Here is a 19,345-nt window from a genome sequence, read left to right as displayed (position 1 = left end):
TTCAGGACACAGTGGTCCACTTAATAGGCAGCCCTTCCACAACTGTTAACTCACTCCACCTCTGATGCACAGTAGCAGCAGATTGTACCATCGATATGATGGACCTCAACAACCCGTCAAGACTCCTTGGACTTCCAAACCCACAGAACCTGCCTCCACCGCCCTCTGAGGCAGAGAATTCCACAGACTCACAACTCTCTGTGAGAACAAGTGTTTCCTCGTCTCCGTTCTAAATGGCTTACTCCTTATTCTTAAACTGTGGCCCCTGGTTCTGGACTCCCCCACAATTCTAGTGTATGGGCCGATTCCTGGTCAGCACGGACTCGATGGGCCAAAGGGCCTGTTTCCATGCTGTATCTCTAAAGTATCTTTCTCATGATAGAGGAATGAAGAACTAAAGGGAATGGGTTTAGGGTGAGGGGTGAAAGATTTAATAGGAACCTGAGGAGATCATTTTCACAGAGAGGGTGGTGAATATATATGATGGAATGAGCTGCCAGTTAAAATAGTCAAGACGGGTACAATAACAACATTTAGAAGGACGTGGGCTAAAAGCATGCAGTTGGGACTAGCTTAGATGGGGCATCTTAGTAATCATGGGTTAGTTGAGCCAAAAGGACCAGTTTCCATGCTGTATGATTATATATGATTATTATATGTCACAGACTATTTGTGTGCTGGCCACAGAAGCAGATCTACAATCACATATTACAATCTCTCCACACTCTTCTTAGAACCTCTATTCCTACAGCCCTTAATAGGTATCTATACACTGTAAATGGCTCGATTGTAATCATGTACAGTCCTTCCGCTGACTGCTCTGAAACCGGAAGCCAAAACAACAAACAAAAACAAAACTAAAATCATGCATTTGTACACGGTGGACGACTCAATTTGTGGTCGTGTACAGTATTTCCGTTGACTAGTGAGCACTCAACAAAAGCTTCTCATAGACAATAGACAATAGGTGCATGAGGCAGGCCATTTGGCCCTTCGAGCCAGCACCGCCATTCAATGTGATCATGGCTGATCATCCCCAATCAGTACCCCGTTCCTGCCTTCTCCCCATATCCCCTGACTCTGCTATTTTTAAGAGCCCTATCCAGCTCTCTCTTGAAAGCATCCAGAGAACCTGCCTCCACCACCCTCTGAGGCAGAGAATTCCACAGAGTCACCACTCTCTGTGAGAAAAAGTGTTTCCTCATCTCCGTTCTAGATGGCTTACTCCTTATTCTTAAACTGTGGCCCCTGATTCTGGACCCCCCCCAACATCGGGAACATGTTTCCTGCCTCTAGCATGTCCAAACCCTTAACAATCGTATATGTTTGGTTTGAACCTTGGTGCACCTGACAATAAACTGAATAAAACTAGAAACTGAAACAAAAGCAAAAAAAAAATGCTGCAAATTCAACATCAATGCAAAATATGGTCAAGGTTTCCGATCAATGATCTTTAGTCTGATTCAGCGTGCTGCGTTTTATTTCAGATTTCCAGCATCTGCCGTGTTTTATTCTGTATTTACAAAAGGGCCATTCTTGGTCACGTGTGTGGCCTCAAACTATGAAAAACAAATTGTGGAATACATCTCTTCAAATTCTGAAAGCATTACAGGTATATTGTTTTGCACTGTATATATAATTCTTTTTTCTTTTTTTTAAGTTTATCAAGTGAATATTTTATATGTTTTGCTGACAATGTTTGTTTAGGGTCAGAGGTGGTTGCTAATCACAGGTACCTTGGGGTGCAGCTTGACAGTGAGCTGAACTGGAAGTGTCATATGGAGGCGGTGTACAGGAGGGGACAAAGCCGACTGTATTTTTTAAGGAGGCTGAGGTCATTTAATATCTGCCAACCCCTACTGTGCAGTGTCTACCATTCAGTGGTGGCCAGTGCTCTGTTTTTTGCTGTGGCCTGTTGGGGAGATGGCGCCCGTATAGCGGATAAAAACAGACTGGACAAACTAATCAGGAAGGCCGGCTCAGTGGTCGGGGCTGAGCAACGAACGGTCCAGCAGGTGGCAGAGGCCAGAACTCTAAATAAACTAGGTTCTATAATGACAAACCCCACTCACCCACTCCATGCGCTGAAGGTGATCAAGAGCAGCATCTTCAGTCAGAGGCTGATTGCACCAATGTGCAAAACGGAGAGATACAGGAAGTCCTGTTTACCAGCTGCTATAAGACTTTATAATGAGCATAAATAACTGCACTTTTTTTAAATTAATTGTATTTTAACTTGTATTTTAACGTATTTTAACTTGTTATGTATGGAAGCCTTTTGAGGAAATGTGTGGTGTTATGTTTGTCTTGAAGCTGTCGTGGCACTGTAATTTCCTGAAAAGGATTATTAAAGGAATAATCTAATCTAATCTAGAGGTCAAATATGGCGGGTCACGTGTGTGACCTCACACATAAGGGTTTTTTTTTTCCATAACTGTGAATTTTTAAATGAGTGGTCATATCAATAGCAGACACGCATTATAGTTGTGTAGGTAGGAAAATAGCAATGAATAAGATAAATCTCGTAAGAATATTTTTCATGTATTACTTTATGTGACGACATCTGGTCACGTGTGTGACATTTTGGCTCACTTTCCAAAGAATGGCCCAAGATGTTTCCTATAAGCAGTGCTGTCAATAGTTACCTTAAACTGACCATGCAAGACAAAGTGCCATTCTCATTTAGAGTCCTTGTAAGATCATAAGATCATACGTGATAGGAGCAGAATTAGGCCATTCAGCCCATCAAGTCTACTCTGCCATTCAATCATGGCTGATCTATCTCTCCCTCCTATCCCCATTCTCCTGCCTTCTCCCCATGAGAAAGTGGGATAACATGGAACTAGTGTGAATGGGTCAGCCTGGACTAGGTGGTTTCCATGCTGTGTCTTTCAAACTAAAACTGGAACCTAACCCAGTAGTACAATTGCCAGCGAATCCACCTGACATCAAACTAACAACAACAATCCCTGCCTTGGCACCACCAAAGATCTATGATATTTGGGATCCATGGAGCAGTTGTACTAAATGTCTGTTTAAAATATTTACATTATTAAACCGCATGTTGAAATAAAGTTGTTGTGAAACATCACTGTCTGCAGAAGAATCCCAACCCAAATCGTCGCATAGTCATGTTCCCCAGAGATGCTGCCTGACATGCCGACGAGTTACTCTAGCACTCTGTGTCTTATGTGTGAGAAAGGGCTTGAAAATGCGGAAAGTCAGCGACGGTGCATAATACTCGTAAAAATGTTTTTTTTTTAAATCTGCAATCGTTTCTAGGTTGTTGGATCAGCAGCGGTCAAACTTGTAGACATGAGCAGTTGCTAGACTTCCCATTCAGAAAGAGGACACAGATATGACAATGCGCGCTGGTCTGCTGGAAGGCGATTCATTTCACTGGAATGGTTTTACACGCATATACTGGGCGGTACAAGTGCTATTTTTTCCACCGTCTCGGGTCAGGCGTGAGATTCATACAGATACCACTGTGCTGGGCTCTCCAGAGACGAGTTTCAACCATCCTGCACCTGCGCCAGACCAATAATTCAAAGATTTTTTTTTTTGAAAAGGATACTGCATTTTAATATTGCACTACCCAAACCCTGTAACGAGCCAAGGGCGTGCTGTTTCCTCCCCTTTTTGAATCATCTCCCTACAACAAAACATATTTGAATTTTTGTGCAGCCGGCAGCTTTCTAAAACGGTACCCCCTTTTACCCAAACCCGCGATAAAATAAAACAAAATACCGAGGGACCTGGTGTATGAGAAAGTGCACAGCCCCCTCCGAATAAAGGTGGGACGTATATTTCAACAGCCCAGTTCCTGGTTCCATGTAAGCACAACGCATTGTATTGCCCCACTGCAACGCCGTGGTTAAAAACAATTCACACACACACACATAGACCACCAGTAAATAGAAACATTTCCGCCGCAGGCAAAGTGTCACAGAGAAGATCCAGTGTTTCCCAGGATTTTGACTTGCTGCTGAGCAGGCGCCCATGTTAAAGCCCTGAATGGAAGGGTGTAATGCTGATTAACAAATTGGCATCTCACACAAAATCAATACATTCCGACACTGCCACATATTAAGCTCACATTGCACAATAATATCCAGTTTCACCCCCTCACACCAGACCAACATATAAATACACACTAATGTAGACATGAGCAGTTGCTATATAAATACACACTCACCGCTCCTTCTACTGACGCTGCAGTCTGTCATTTCACTGGATATTCCGTCGCCTGGCACCTTTTATCTCCCACTGAATCAAATAATGACTGACTTCTATTCGTGGCTGGGTCTTAGTTAGGTAAGTGAATTCCCCTGCAGAATGAGGGGGCTCTGCAATAATCTGCTCCACCCCACCTCCCCGAAGCTTTGTTCTCTGCTACAGTTGCCAATGCATCTGAGCTCTCTACTACATTGCACAAGAAGGCAGGGTTTGGGAATCTTCAACAAACCACTTGCCACCAACTACAACAGCTCCCCAACCATTGACAACAGGAAGTGCAGGTACATTCTGAGCGACAGACGCTCACTCCAATCAACATTTCGCCCAGCCTCCACGCCGGCTGCTGTTTGGCGAGTCCCTTCCCCAATTACTGCAAGGGTTTCGCCTGAACGACCTCAGATGCACGCTGGGACTTGTAGTTCCTACTCAAGAAGTGTTTGCATTTATATGGTGAAGATGAACACACAATGCTGGAGTAACTCAGCGGGCCAGGCATCATCTCTGGACTGAAGGAACGGGTGCCTGAGTTACTCCGGCACTTTGTGTCTATCTTCGGTGTATAACCAGCATCTGCATTTATATGGTTATACACCGAAGATAGAAAAAAAAAAAAAGTTAAGAAGGAACTGCAGATGCTGGAAAATCGAAGGATGACAAAAATGCTGGAGAAACTCAGCGGGTAAGGTAGCAAGTGATGCTCCATAGATGCTGCCTCACCCGCTGAGTTTCTCCAGCATTTTTGTCTACCTTCTGCGTTGATATAGTGTCTTCCACATCACTTCCCAAGGCAGTTTATATGACCTTTGAGCTGCTTGTAGGCTGTGGTAATTCAGAATAAAACAGTAGCCAACTAGTGGGTATGAAGATGTGCAGGAAGGAACAGCAGAGGCTAGTTTGCACCAAAGATAGACACAAAAAGCTGGAGTAACTCAGCGGGACAGGCATCATCTCTGGAGAGAAGGAATAGGTGACATTCTGAAGAAGGGTCTCGACCCGAAACATCACCTATTCCTTTTCTCCAGAGATGCTGCCTGACCCGCTGAGTTACTCCAGCATTTTGTGTCTCTCTTTAGTGCATACTAAGGTCCACAGATACCAGATAATCAACACTCTCGCACTTTGGGTTTTTTTGGTAAACCAGCACCTATATTTCCTTGTGTCTTCAGATAATCAACATCCAAACACAAAGTGCTGGAGGAACTCAGCAGGTCAGGCAGCATCTGGGGAGGGAATGGTTAGGCAAGTTTCAGGTCAGGGCCCTCACCAGACTGAGGGGAGGGGGGGGGGGGGAAGCTGGAAAAGAGAGGTGGGATAATTAGTGTTAGTGATGTTGATTGATAGTTAAATACTGGTTAGAACATGTTGCCAAGTTAAACTAATCTCACTTAACTGCACGTGATCCATATCCCACCATTCCCTGCATATTCAAGTGCCTATACAAAGGCCTCTTAAAAATGCCACAATTGTATCTCCCTCCACCACCACCCCCGGCATCGTGTTCCAGTCACCCATCACCCTCGGTGTAAAATACTTGCCCCGCACATCTCCTTTAAACAGCTCTCTCGCCTTAAAGCTATGCCCTCTAGTGTTTGATGTTTCCACCCTGGGGGTAAAAGCTTCTGACTGTCTAATCTGTTAATGCCTCTCTTAACTTTATACATTTCTAGCAGGTTTCTCACCCTTAACCTCAGGTGTTCTAGAAAAAAACAATCCAAGTCTGTCCAACCTCTCCCTGTAACTAATGCCCCCAATTCCCGACACCATTCTCATAAACATCCTCAGCACCCTTTCAATGGTGAACACTGCCCGGTCGGTCCATCACGGGTACTGACCTCCCCACCATCGAAGGGATCTACAGGAGTTGCTGCCTCAAAAAGGCAGCCAGCATCATCAGAGACCCACACCACCCTGGCCACGCTCTCATTTCACTACTGCCTTCAGTAAGAAGAAATAGGTGCCTACAAACTGTGTCGTCCAGGTTCAGGAACAGCTTCTTCCCTACAACCATCAGGCTATTAACCTCCAAATAAGCACTATTATTGTTTATAAGTGTGTGTGTGTATGTTGTATACAACACACACATATACACATATGTACTCAATTTACATTTATACCAAGTCAATTAACCAACTGGAGTAGGTTAACCAGACCTACAAACCTGTACGTCTTTGGCGTGTGGGAGTAATTTGAAGACATCGGAGAAAACCCAGGCAATTAAAAACTCCGTACAGACAGCACCCATAGTCAGGATTGTACCCAGGTCTCTGACGCTGTAAGGCAGCAACTCTACTGCTGCGCCACCGTGCCGCCCAATATAGAGGAGTCCGCACCGAGAACCAAGAAATGGGCTAGTTTATCATTGTAGCAGAACTTAATACTGAGTAATCAAAGAAATGGATTTAGAACATAGAACAGTACAGCACAGGAACAGGCCCTTCGGCCCACAATGTCTGTGCCAGACATGAACAAAAAGATCAACTCTTATCAAAGATAGACATAAAAAGTTGGAGTGACTCAGTGGGACAGACAGGCAGCATTTCTAGAGAGAAGGAACGGGTGACGTTTCGGGTCGAGACCATTCTTCTGACTGTCTATCTTCAGTTTAAAGCAGCATCTGCAGTTCCTTCTTATACATTTCTCAATTCTTATCAAGACCAGCTCTTATCTGCCTGCATATGATCCATATTCCTCCATTCCCTGCATAACCATGTGACTATCTAAAGGCCCCTTAAATGCCACTATCATATCTGCCTCCACCACCACCCCGGTAGCGCGTTCCAGGCACCCACTAACCTCTGAGTAAAACAACTTGCCCCACACATCTCCTTTAAACTTTACCCCACTAACTTTAAATCTCTAGTCTTTGATATTTCCATCCTGGGAAAAAGGTTCTGACTGTCCACCCTATTTTTGCCTCCATGATTTTATCTACTTCTTCCTTACTCTGGCCTTCCAAAGAAAACAATCCAAGTCTGTACAACACCTCCCTTGTAAGTAACCCATACCCACTAATCCAGGTTTATAGTTCTGGTAAACATCCTCTGCACCCTTTCATTACATTTTACGTCAGAAATAAAAATGCACGTTTGCTGGGCTGAGCAGCTGGGCTTGTACACTCTAGAGTTTAGAAAGATAAGAGGGCATCTCATTGAAACATATAAGATTGTTAAGGGTTTGGACACGCTAGAGGCAGGAAACATGTTCCCAATGTTGGGGGAGTCCAGAACCAGGGGCCACAGTTTAAGAATAAGGAGTAAGCCATTTAGAACGGAGACGAGGAAACATTTTTTCTCACAGAGAGTGGTGAGTCTGTGGAATTCTCTGCCTCAGAGGGTGGTGGAGGCGGGTTCTCTGGATGCTTTCAAGAGAGAGCTAGATAGGGCTCTTAAAAATAGTGGAGTCAGGGGATATAGGGAGAAGGCAGGAATGGGGTAATGATTGGGGATGATCAGCCATGATCACATTGAATGGCGGTGCTGGCTCGAAGGGCCGAATGGTCTACTCCTGCACCCTATTGTCTATTGCTAAGAGCATTAAGACACGGACACATTTGGAAGCTGCACTGCACGCAGGTACCTGCTGAAATTGAAAAACATATTTATATGAAAACAGTGAAGAATCCAGATCCGAAACGTCACCTCTCCATGTCCTCCAGAGATGCTGCCTGACCCGTTGAGTTACTCCAGCACTTTGTGTCCATTTGTATAAACCGACATCGGCAGTTCCGTGTTTCTACAATGCACTTCTTTGCCACAGAAGGCTGTGGAGGCCGTCAATTGATATTTTTAAGGCAGAGGTAGATAGATTGTTGATTAGTACGTGTGTCGGGGGTTACGGGGAGAAGGCAGGAGGATGGGGAGTAGATTTGATGGGCTGAATAGCCTAATTCTGCTCCTATCACCGATGACCTTATGTATGTTTGCATTCTCAGAGGTTTGTGGTCAATAAGTTCCTTTCCGTTTGCTGTGCTGCATATAAAATATATACCCGGCTTTATCCCAGTTCAGAGCAGCTGTCTTTATACCTCTGACCCAGAGGTGGTGCAGTTTTCACTCCACATACTAGTATTTTAGATCAATTTTGTAGAATCCCACTTAGATAGGAAGAACTCCATTCATCCCACTCACTCTGGCCCCTGTTGCACCCATTACTCCCCTTCCACCCCCATTGTGCCCATACTCTTTCCTCTGGCTTCACAATTCGCACCTCTATTATCCATATGGTCGCATTTATTTGTCTTTTCATCCTCAGCCTTTATCTGACCATCTGCCAAGCAACCCCCCCCCCCACTTCACTTGTATCCACCTATCACTCATCAGGCATTGTATTGCCCCCTACCTCTTTTCCAGCTTCCCCCCTTTTGCCATTGATCTGAAGAAGGGGCCTGACCCAAAATGGCAATTACCTTGAAGGTGGCAGAGGAGCAGCAGCCAGACCAGCGAGGGGGGGTTGAGTCTAATTAGTTGAGTGGATCGTTGTCTTGATTAGATAAAATTAAATGCTGGTGTAGTGGAGCGGTCTTGGTGCGGCAAAGTGCCTTGGAGAGGTAAAGTGTAAGTCTTTGTCTCAAGAGTCGTTGGCGAGGAGGCTGAGGGGAGGAGGCTACATTTATTCGGTTGTGTGTTTAATTTAAATATTTAAACTTATTGACGTGATGGCAGGAATAATGCTGCGGTGCGTTTGCTGCAGGATGTGGGAAGTCAGGGGCACGGCTGGTGTCACCGTCCACTACACCTGTGGGAACTGTGTCCAGGTGCAGCTCCTCAGGGGCGAGTTAGGGAATTGGAGCAGCAGCTGGATGACCTGTGGTCCATCCGGGACAACAGAAGCTTCGTGGACAGGACGGACAGTCAGCTCGTCACTCCAAGAGTACAAGAGGTGTAGACGGGTAGAGACGGAGAGGAAGGGGATGAAACGAGTGCTGGAGACCTCGGTGGAGGTGCCTCTTGGGAGCTGTCGGGACAGACGGCGCTTCCAGTCCGAGCGGCGGACAGGTCTGTGACTCGAATCCTGGCGCTGAGCCTAGACCGGCGAGACCGACGTCAGGCAGATCCATAGTGGTGGGTGACTCCATTGTCAGAGATGTGGACAGGAGATTCTGCGTCGACAGGCGAGTCTCGAGGATGGTGTGTTGCCTCCCTGGTGCCAGGGGCCAAGACATCTCTGCCCGACTTAAGAACATCCTCAAGAGGGAAGGGGAGCAGCCGGAAGTAGTTGTAGGCACAAATGATGTGCGTAGAAAGAGGAAGGAGGTTCTGCAATGTGAGTATAGAGAACTAGGTAGAGGCTGAAAAGCAGGACTTCTAAGATGGTTATACAATACAATACTTTATTAGCCAAGTATGTTTTGCAACCTACGAGGAATTTCATTTGCCAAGTCAGTCATACAAATAAAAAGCAACGGAAAACACAAAATACATTTTAACATGAACATCCACCACAGTGACTCCTCCACATCCCTCACTGTGATGGAAGGCAAAATAAAGTCCAATCTCTTCCCATCTTTGTTCTCCTGCGGTCGGGGGCTCTGAGCCTTCCGTTGATGGAACAATCTTACTCCCGCAGGGAGGGGGTGGGGTAGGGGGAATATCAGCTTCCCCGAGCCTGCGATCGGACCCCGGGTCAGGGCCGGTCGAACCTTCTGCGTCGTTGGATTCCCGACATCCATGGTCTCTCCCGAGACTGCGAGCTCTCGATGGTAAAGTCCGCAGGCCACGCGCGGTTGGAGCATCGATCTCAGGCAAGCCTCCAGCTCCAAGATGCTAGGCCACAGAGAGACCGGAGATACAACCTTACCCTTTCTCAAATCAGGACAAAACTGAACACATTACTCCAGGTGTGGTCTCACCAGGGCCCTTTTCAACTGCAGAAGGACCTCTTTGCTCCTATACTCAAATTCTCTCATTATGAAGACCAACATGCCATTAGCTTTATTTACTGCCTGCTTTACCTGCATGCTTACTTGCAGTGACTGATGTACAAGGCAACCCAGGTCCCGTTGTACTTCCCCTTTTCCTAACTTGACACCATTCAGATAATAATCTGCCTTCTTGTTCTTGTCACCAAAGTGTCATTTATCTACATTATACTGCATCTGCCATGCATCTGCCCACTCAGCCACGTCACCCTGCATCGTCATAGCATCCTCTTCAAAGTTCACACTGCCACCCAGCTTTGTGTCATCTGCAAATTTGCTAATGTTACTTTTAATTCCTTCATCATTAATATATATTGTGAATAGTTGCGGTCCCAGCACCGAGCCTTGTAGCACCCCACTAGTCACTACCTGCCATTCTGAAAGGGAACTGTTAATTCCTACTCTTTGTTTCCTGTCTGCCAACAAATTTTCTATCCATGTCAATACCCTACCCCCAATACCATGTGTTCTAATTTTGCCCACTAATCTCCTGTATGGGACCTCATCAAATGCTTTCTGAAAGTCCAGGTACACTACATCCACTGGCTCTGCATTATCCATTTTACTTGTCACATCCTCAGAAAATTCCAGAAGATTAGTGAAGCAAGATTTCCCCTTCATAATCCCACGCTGACTTGGACCGATCATGTTACTGCTATCCAAATGTGCCATAATTTTCCAAATGTGCCAAAATCTTCAATAATTGACTCCAGCATCTTCCTCTCCACTGACGTCAGGCTAACTGGTCTATAATTCCCTGCTTTCTCTCTACCTCCTTTCTTAAAAAGTGGGATATGTTAGCTACCCACCAATCCACAGGAACTGGTCCAGAATCTATAGAACATTGAAAACGATCACCAATGTGTCCACGATTTCTCGAGCCATCTCCTTGAGTATCCTGGGATGCAAACATCAGGCCCTGGGGATTTATCAGTCTTCAGTCCCATCAGCCTACCCAACACCATTTCCTGACCAATGTGAATTTCCTTCAGTTTTTCCGTCACCTTAGATCCTCTGTCCCCTAGTACATCTGGGAGATTGTATCTTCCTTGGTGAAGACAGAACCAAAGTATCTGTTCAACTCGTCTGCCATTTCCTTGTTCCCCATAATAAAGTCACCTGTTTCTGTCTTCAAGGGACCCGCATTTGTCTTAACTAATCTTTTCCTTTTCACATACCTGAAGAAGCTTTTACTATCCTCCTCTATATTCTTGGCTAGCTTACCTTCATACTTCATCTTTTCTCCCTGTATTGCCTTTTTAGTTATCTTCTGTTGATCTTTAAACATTACCCAATCCTCTGGCTTCCCCCTCATCTTTGCTATGTTATACGTCTTCTCTTTTTTTTTGTACTGTCCCTAACTTCCCTTGTCAGCCACGGTTGCCTCTTACTCCCCTTAGAATCTTCCTTCCTCTTTGGAATTAAATGATCCTGCATATTCTGGATTATTCCCAGAAATTCCTGCATTGCTGTTCCACCGTCATCTCTGCTAGGGTCCCTTTCCAGTCAACTTTGGCCAGCTCCTCCCTCATTCCTCCATAGTCCCCTTTGTTCAACTGGAACACTGACACTTCTGATTTTACCTTCTCCCTCTCAAATTGCAGATTAAAAATGATCATATTATGGTCACTACCTCCTAATGGTTCCTTTACCTTGAGTTCCCTTATCAAATCCGGCTCATTGCACACTGGATTTTGGTCTCATGATTTGAGGAAGGACATTATTGCTATTGAGAGAGTGCAGGTTAATTCCCAGAATGGCGGGACTGACATATGATGAAAGAATGGGTCGACTGGGCTTGTATTCACTGGAATTTAGAAGGATGAGATGGGATCTTAGAGAAACACATAAAATTCTAAAAGGTTTGGACAGGCTAGATGCAGGAAAAATGTTCCCGATGTCGGAGGAGTCCAGAACCAGGGGTCACAGTTTAAGAATGAGCGGTAGGCCATTTAGGACTGCAATGAGGAAAAACTTCTTCACCCAGAGAGTTGTGAATCTGTGGAATTCTCTGCCACATAAGGCAGTGGAAGCCAATTCACTGGATGTTTTCAAGAGAGAGTTAGATTTAGCTCTTGGGGCTAAAGGAATGAAGGGATATAAAAGCAGGAATGGAGCACTGATTTTAGATGATCTGCCATGATCATATTGAATGGTGGTGCTGGCTCAAAGGGCCAAATGACCTACTCCTGCACCTATTTTTCTACGTTTCAATGTCACCTATCCACGCTCTTCAGAGGTGCAGCCTGACCCGCTGAGTTACTTCAGCAATTTGTGATTTCTTAAGTTTAAAGGGACTTGGATTGTTAAAGGGAGTTGAGAAACCAAGGCTCGTTGTGTTGAAGGGAGTGTGGTACCAGAATCCTAAAGTGTAAACGGCAGGCTCGAGCCCAGGTACATCAAAGGCAGTCCATGAACCAGCACCTGAATAGCCTGGGGTTGAACTATGAAGATTTCTGAACAATTGGACAATGGATGAACGGAGACACAAGGAAGTGCGGATGCTGGGATCTTGTGCACATTCACGTTCTTGATTTTTCAAAAATGACAGAAAGTGCTGGAGTAACTCAACAGGTCAGGCAGCACCTGGGGCAAGCATGGATAGATGATGTTTCGGGCGGCGCAGTGGTAGAATTGCTGCCTTACAGTGCCAGAGACCCAGGTTCGATCCTGGCCATGGGTGCTGCCTGCGTGAGGTTTGCACGTTCTCTCTGCAACCGTGTGAGTTTCCTCCGGAAGGACGTGCGGGTTTGTTAATTGGAACTCTGCAAATTGTTCCTAGTGCATGGGGAGAGGATGGGAAAGTGGGATAGCATAGAACTAGTGTTAATGGGTGATTGATGGCTGGCGTAGACTCGGTGGGCCGAAGGGCCCGTTTCCATGTTGGGTCATTAAACTGAACTCGCTAGAATTTAGAAGATTGAGGGGGGATCTTATAGAAACTTACAAAATTCTTAAAGGGTTGGACAGGCTAGATGCAGGAAGATTGTTCCTGATATTGGGGAAGTCCAGAACAAGGGATCAGCGTTTAAGGATAAGGGGGAAATCTTTTAGGACCGAGATGAGGAAAACATTTTTCACACAGAGAGTGGTGAATCTCTAGAATTCTCTGCCACAGAAGGTAGTTGAGGCCAGTTCATTGGCTATATTTAAGAGGGAGTTAGATGTGGCCCTTGTGGCTAAAGGGATCAGGGGGTATGGAGAGAAGGCAGGTACAGGATACTGAGTTGGATGATCAGCCATGATCATATTGAATGGCTGTGCAGGCTCGAAGGGCCGAATGGCCTACTCCTGCACCTATTTTCTATGTTTCTATGTTTCTAAACCTGCCAAAATTATTCTGGTGGTTTTTCCTTGGCTAAGTCCCAGTGTGATGGCCTGAGGCAGTGCTGAAGGTGTGTTGCACTGTCAGAAACGACAGGGTTGCAGTGAGACATTAAGTCAAGTCGCCACATGTTCTCCCGGAAGGCATTACATTGAAGGGGAGCTGGGAAACATTGAAAATAGGTGGTGGAGTATGTCACTAGGCCCTTCGAGCCAGCACCGCCATTCAATATGATCATGACTGTTCATCCAAAATCAATAGCCCGTCCCTGCTTTCTCCCCATATCCCTTGATTCCGTTAGCCCTAAGAGCGAAATCTAACTCTCTCTTGAAAACATCCAGTGAATTGGCCTCCATTGCCTTGTGCGGCAGTGAATTCCACAGATTCACAACTCTCTGGGTGAAAAAGTTTTTCCTCATCTCAGTCCTAAATGGCCTACCCCTTATTCTTAAACTGTGTGACCCCTGGTTTTGGGCTCCCCCAACATTGGGACCATTTCTTCCTGCATCTAGCCTGTCCAATCCCTTAAGAATTACACATGTTTCTATAAGATCCCCTCGCATCCTTCTAAATTCCAGTGAATGTAAGCCCAGTCGATCCATTCTTTCATCATATGTCACCTCAATGTCCTGGCCATAGCTAATAGCAGTGTAGCAGATGATCCATCATGGTCCCATCACTGTCTGTGGCGCTTGCTGTGTAATACTGCCCACTCAAACTCCTGCATCTCCTTCAGGCACAAGTCCACTGCCTCACAGCTCCAGTGCCCCAGGTTCAGTTTAGTTTATCGTCACCTGTACTGAGGTACAGTGAGAAGCTTTTGTTGCATGCTAACCAGTCAGCGGAATGACAATACATAATTACAACTAATCCATTACATATAGATACACGATTAGGGAATAACCTTTAGTGCAAGCAAAGTCTGATCAAAGATAGTCCGAGGGTCCCCAGGGTTCAGCGCTGCTCTCTGGTTATAGTAGGATGACTCTGGAGTTTAGAAGGATGAGAGGGAATCTCATTGAAACATATAAGATTGTTAAGGGTTTGGACACGCTAGAGGCAGGAAACATGTTCCCGATGTTGGGGGAGTCCAGAACCAGGGGCCACAGTTTAAGAATAAGGAGTAAGACCCTGGTTCGATCCTGACTACGGGTGCTCTCTGTATGGAGTTTGTACATTCTCCCCGTGACCTACGTGGGTTTTCTCCAAGATCTTCGGTTTCCTCCCACACTCCAAAGACATGCAGGTTTGTAGGTTAATTGGCTTGGTTATAATACATGTAGAATTGTCCCCAGTGTGTGTTGGGTAGTGTTAACGGCCGGGGATCACTGGTCGATGTGGACACGGTGGGCAGAAGGGCCTGTTTCTGCACTGTATCTCTAAACTAAACGGATCTCTGGCGCTGTGAGGCAGCAGCACTACCGGCTGCGCCACTGTGCCGCCCGCATAACAGTTATGGATGCTGCCACATAGCTTCACTGAAGAGGGCTTGATTCTGTCCATGGGTTTGCTGTGTGGTGCTTACTTATGTTCCCTGTGACTGCAAAGGTTGCCACTGGGTGTTCAGTTCCTCCCACGTCCTGTAGGCCTGCTGCTGGTAGGTTAACTGGCAACAGTTAGTGCCAGCTAGGGCGGGTGGGTGGCAAGAGAAAAGGTGGGGAGTTGATGTGCGGGAGAATAAGTTGCAGGGCAATAAGTGGGGGGGGGGGGGGGGTGTCGGTGAGGGTGAGAGAATACAACCGATGGGCAGAGCCTCAATGGACGGCATTAACAAAATAAAGACACAGAGTGCTGGAGTAACTCACCGGGTTAGGCAGCATCTCTGGAGGACATGGATAGGTGATGTTTCAGGTGAGGGCATCTCTTCACTCTGGTTGTAAGAAGGGGGGGGGGGGGGGGGCTGGCTAAGAGAGGTGGGGGCAGGACAAAGCCAGGCAAGAGATAGATGCAAAGAACAGCAGATGTTAGTTTATACCAGAGTGCTGGAGTAACTCAGCGGGTCAGATGGGACCCACCCGAAACGTCACCCATCCTTTTTCTCCTTTTGCCTGACCCGCAGATTTACTCCTGCACTTTGTGTCCATCTTAAGTGATAGGTGGATACAGGCGAGGGGTATTGATTGGCAGGTGGATGGGCAGAGGTGAGGAGGAGGCAAAAGGCTGTGAGATGAGGAGAGAAGTGGCAAAAAAAAGTGAAGCCTGATTAAGGGATATAGGTGGATGGGGAAGGTTAACTTGTATTAACAAGTCTCACGTCGAAACGGAGTTAATACAGATCATTAGACAGAGAAAACACAGAGAGATATAAAGCTTTGATCTACACAGGTACAAAACTGTAGCTGAAACTGAATCCAAACATTTAGTACAATGGTATCTGCAGAGAGAGATAGACAGTTAATATTACATCCTGATTAGCTTCCAGCAGAACAAGGCAGTTCCAATATCAGAGAAGTTAATTACCTTAAATTGTTGAACATGCTGCAATGTTACCATTTGAGGTGCCGTTCCTCAGTCTTACTTTGGGCCTTCAGAGAAGGGTTGGAATAAATGGGTCACTTTTTGGGCTGGAGAGATGTAACATGTTGTGCATTGATTACTTAGTTACTCAATTAGCATCTCGATTAAATGACTTGGAGTAGGGGATACAGTGCGAGGTATCCAAGTTTTCCAATGACATGATGGTAGGGCCTACTTCGTTTCGAGACACAGCACAGATACGGGTCCTTTGGCCCACCGAGCATGCCAGTCATCGTTCACCTCTGGACACTAGTTCTGTTATTCCACTTGCGCATCCACTCCCTACACGCTTGGGGCAATTTACAGTGGACCAATTAACTCCAAGTCTGCATGTCTTTGGGATTTGGGAGGAAACCAGAGCACCTGGAGGAAACCCACATGGTCACAGGGAGAACGTACAAACTCCATACAAATAGCACTAGAGGTCAGGATCGAATCTGGCTTTACACTTCTTCCAATTTCATTTGCTCTATTAGAACGGAGAAAAGGCCCCCGGATAGATCGTAATAGGAGTGAGATGGGAAGAGAAAGAGAGGCAATGCGAGGGCCAAGGAATGCAGAATGAGCATGAAGGAACAAGGAACTGATGCTGGTTTACTAAAAGTCTTTTCATCGCATGTCTTTGGAATGTGAAAGGAAACCAGAGCTCCCAGTGGAAACCATGTATTGAAGAGAGGCGTGTGCATGGAGCGATTCCGGTCGAGCTTACCCCCGCTCCGTCGGAATTGCTCATAGGACCTACGGCCCGGGTCCCTTCCCGAGAGCCGGCCCCACGCAACATTAGCCGCCTTTCCGAGTTGCCAAGCGTGCCGTTCCGTGGCACGGAGGCGCGTACTGTACAGGGTGCTCCTCCACACTCTACACTTCCTCGCCCTTGTCTTCCGTCCGGACACGCCCTGGCGGTCCGTGTTACCACCTGACGGCGGGTGTGGTCCTCAGTGGAGATCTCTCTATAAGGGAGTCCTCCCCCTTTACATCGGGGACCTGGGGTGGGGAGTGTTGCACATGGCCGTGGCCTGCTACAGATACTTGAGCCAGTTCACGGACTCGCCAGCCGCTTGTCACTTCTGCAGCGAGGAACAGACCGTGTTCCATTTGTACATGCAGTGTGAGAGGTTGCAGCCCCAGTTCGACTATCTGAAGGGGCTTTTCCTCAAGTTTTGGCTACATTTTAGCCCCACAGTCCTGATATTTGGGCACCCGGTACAGAGGGGGGAAGGTCGGGGGGGGATCTCCCTGTCCGTCTGCTCCTGGGCTTGGCCAAGATGGCCATTCGCGTGTCCGGGCAGCGGGTAGTCGACAGCCGCACCAGGGTCGGCTGCCTGCCCCTTTTCCAGGCCTTCGTCTGTGCCCGCGTGTCCCTGGAGAGGGAACACACGGTGTCCACGGGCACTTTGGAGTCCTTCTGTGAACACTGATCACCGTGGGATGTTGAGTGTTTTGTTGATAAAGTTGGCGTTATAGTAATTTGACAGTTTGTAAAACTGTTAACATAGGCAGTCTTTGATTGTGTGAATTTGTATATAAATATTTTTTTAAAATAAAAGTATTTGTATAATAAAAAATTTTTTTAAGTGGAAACCACGTGGTCACAGGGAGAACGTGCAAACTCTGCACAGACAGCAGCCAAGGACAAGATCAAACCTGGGTGTCTGGCACTGAGGCACAGCTGGTAGCGTTGTGCCGCCCTACAATTAATTGTAGTTAGAAGGCAGAGTTGTCAATTACTCACAATGGAGACACAACTCCTGTTACTAATAGCGCCACCAGGGAGAAAGAGCAACACCATGATGAACACCCCAGGCCCCACCCTGGCCTTGGGGGCTCTGTATGGAGTTTGCATGTTCTCCCTATGACCGAGAACATCTAGTTTCCTCCCAAGTCAAGGGTGCGGTGGCAGGTTGGTTGACAGGCTGCTGTAAATTATTCCTTGGTGTAGGCAAGTCTCAAAAGCATTGGCGGACATGTCAAGAGGCTTTCAGATGGACACGTTTAGCTTTACAGTAAGCGATACAGCGTGGAAACAGATGCTGCCACCCTCCTATGATCACCCGCACACTAGTTCTGTTATCCCAGTCTCACATCCTACACACTACAGCCAATTAACCTACAAACCTGCACACCTTTGGGATGTGGGAGGAAACCGGAGCACCTAGAGAAAACCAACGCGGCCACAGGGAGAACTTACAAACTCCACACAGACAGCACCTGTAGTCAGGATCGAACCTGGGTCTCTGGCACGGTAAGGCAGCAACTCTACCGCTGCGCCACTGTGCGACTTTGTGGATATTCACGGAATGGGCAGCACAGTGGCGCAGCTGTATTGTTCCTGCTTTACAGCACCAGACACCCCAGTTTGATCCTGCCTATTTGAGCTGTCTGTACGTTTGTGAGCTTATTCGTTCTCCCCGAGACCACGTGGGTTTTCTCCGGGTGGTCCGGTCTTCTCCCACATTCCAAAGACGTGCAGGTTTGTAGGTTAATTAGCTTTGATAAAAATCGTAAATTATCCGTAGTGTGTAGAATAGTGCTCGTGTACGGAGTGATCACGGGTCGGCGCGGACTCAATGGGGTCGAAGGGCCTGCTTTCGTGCTGTATCTCTAAAGTCTGAAGAATGGAGGGATATGGATGGTGTGCAGCCAGATGAATCCAGAATTTTTGCCATGATGTTCAGCATGGACATTGTGGGCAGAAGGGCCTGTTTCTGAGCTGTGCTGTCCTGTGTTCTGTGTGGGAGAGGACATGTTGCAAGAGTGCTCAGAATTAAGGGGAGAAGGGGGTAGGATGGATAGGGTCTGACAAGAACCCGATGGGCCAAATGGCCACCAGCAGGCATCGTAACGAACCCTACAGAACAGACCCGCAAAGATGCAACATGCTTTATCCACATCTTGAGTAAGTACAGCACTTTAAACCGGGAGTGACAATTACCTGCAGCCCAATTCTGTACAATTGAAATCCTTCAGGCATCACCACAGTCGAGGAAAATGATGCTGAAATGCTGCAACAATTTGAGCATGGGTCTACAGCGACTCATTTTGTAGCACGCTGAAGCGTTAAGGGAAATGGACAAGTTGAGTGAGTGGGTCTGACCACAGTTGGTTATGGGCTAAAGTCATACACCTGGGTACATACAGCGGAAAAGTGGAATATTTGTCAAATAGACTAAAGGGGATGGAAGAGGGAACAATATGAATATCGAAGATAAGACAGAAAATGCTGGAGTAACTCAGTGGGATAGGCAGCATTTCTGGATGGAAGGAATGGGTGACGCTTCAGGTCGAGAAGGGTCCAGACCCCAAACGTCACCCAAGTCTGAAGAAGGGTCTCGACCCGAAACATCACC

General features: G+C 46.6%; 1 protein-coding gene across 4 annotated transcripts in view; it reads right to left on the bottom strand.

Annotated features, from left to right (window-relative positions):
- Nucleotides 1-4,505, bottom strand: part of ralgps1 (Ral GEF with PH domain and SH3 binding motif 1) — a 729,016-nt gene extending 724,511 nt beyond the window's left edge. For all 4 annotated transcript variants that reach the window (XM_033049388.1, XM_033049390.1, XM_033049389.1 and 1 more), the window contains exon 1: nt 4,199-4,505. The gene's annotated coding sequence lies outside the window, so the exon portion shown is untranslated. The remainder of the gene's footprint in view (nt 1-4,198) is intronic.
- Nucleotides 4,506-19,345: the final 14,840 nt, after the last annotated feature.

The sequence above is a fragment of the Amblyraja radiata genome, chromosome 32 (genome assembly GCF_010909765.2).
Source record: "Amblyraja radiata isolate CabotCenter1 chromosome 32, sAmbRad1.1.pri, whole genome shotgun sequence".
Classification (NCBI taxonomy): domain Eukaryota; kingdom Metazoa; phylum Chordata; class Chondrichthyes; order Rajiformes; family Rajidae; genus Amblyraja; species Amblyraja radiata.
This window is presented reverse-complemented; position numbering and strand designations above follow the sequence as displayed.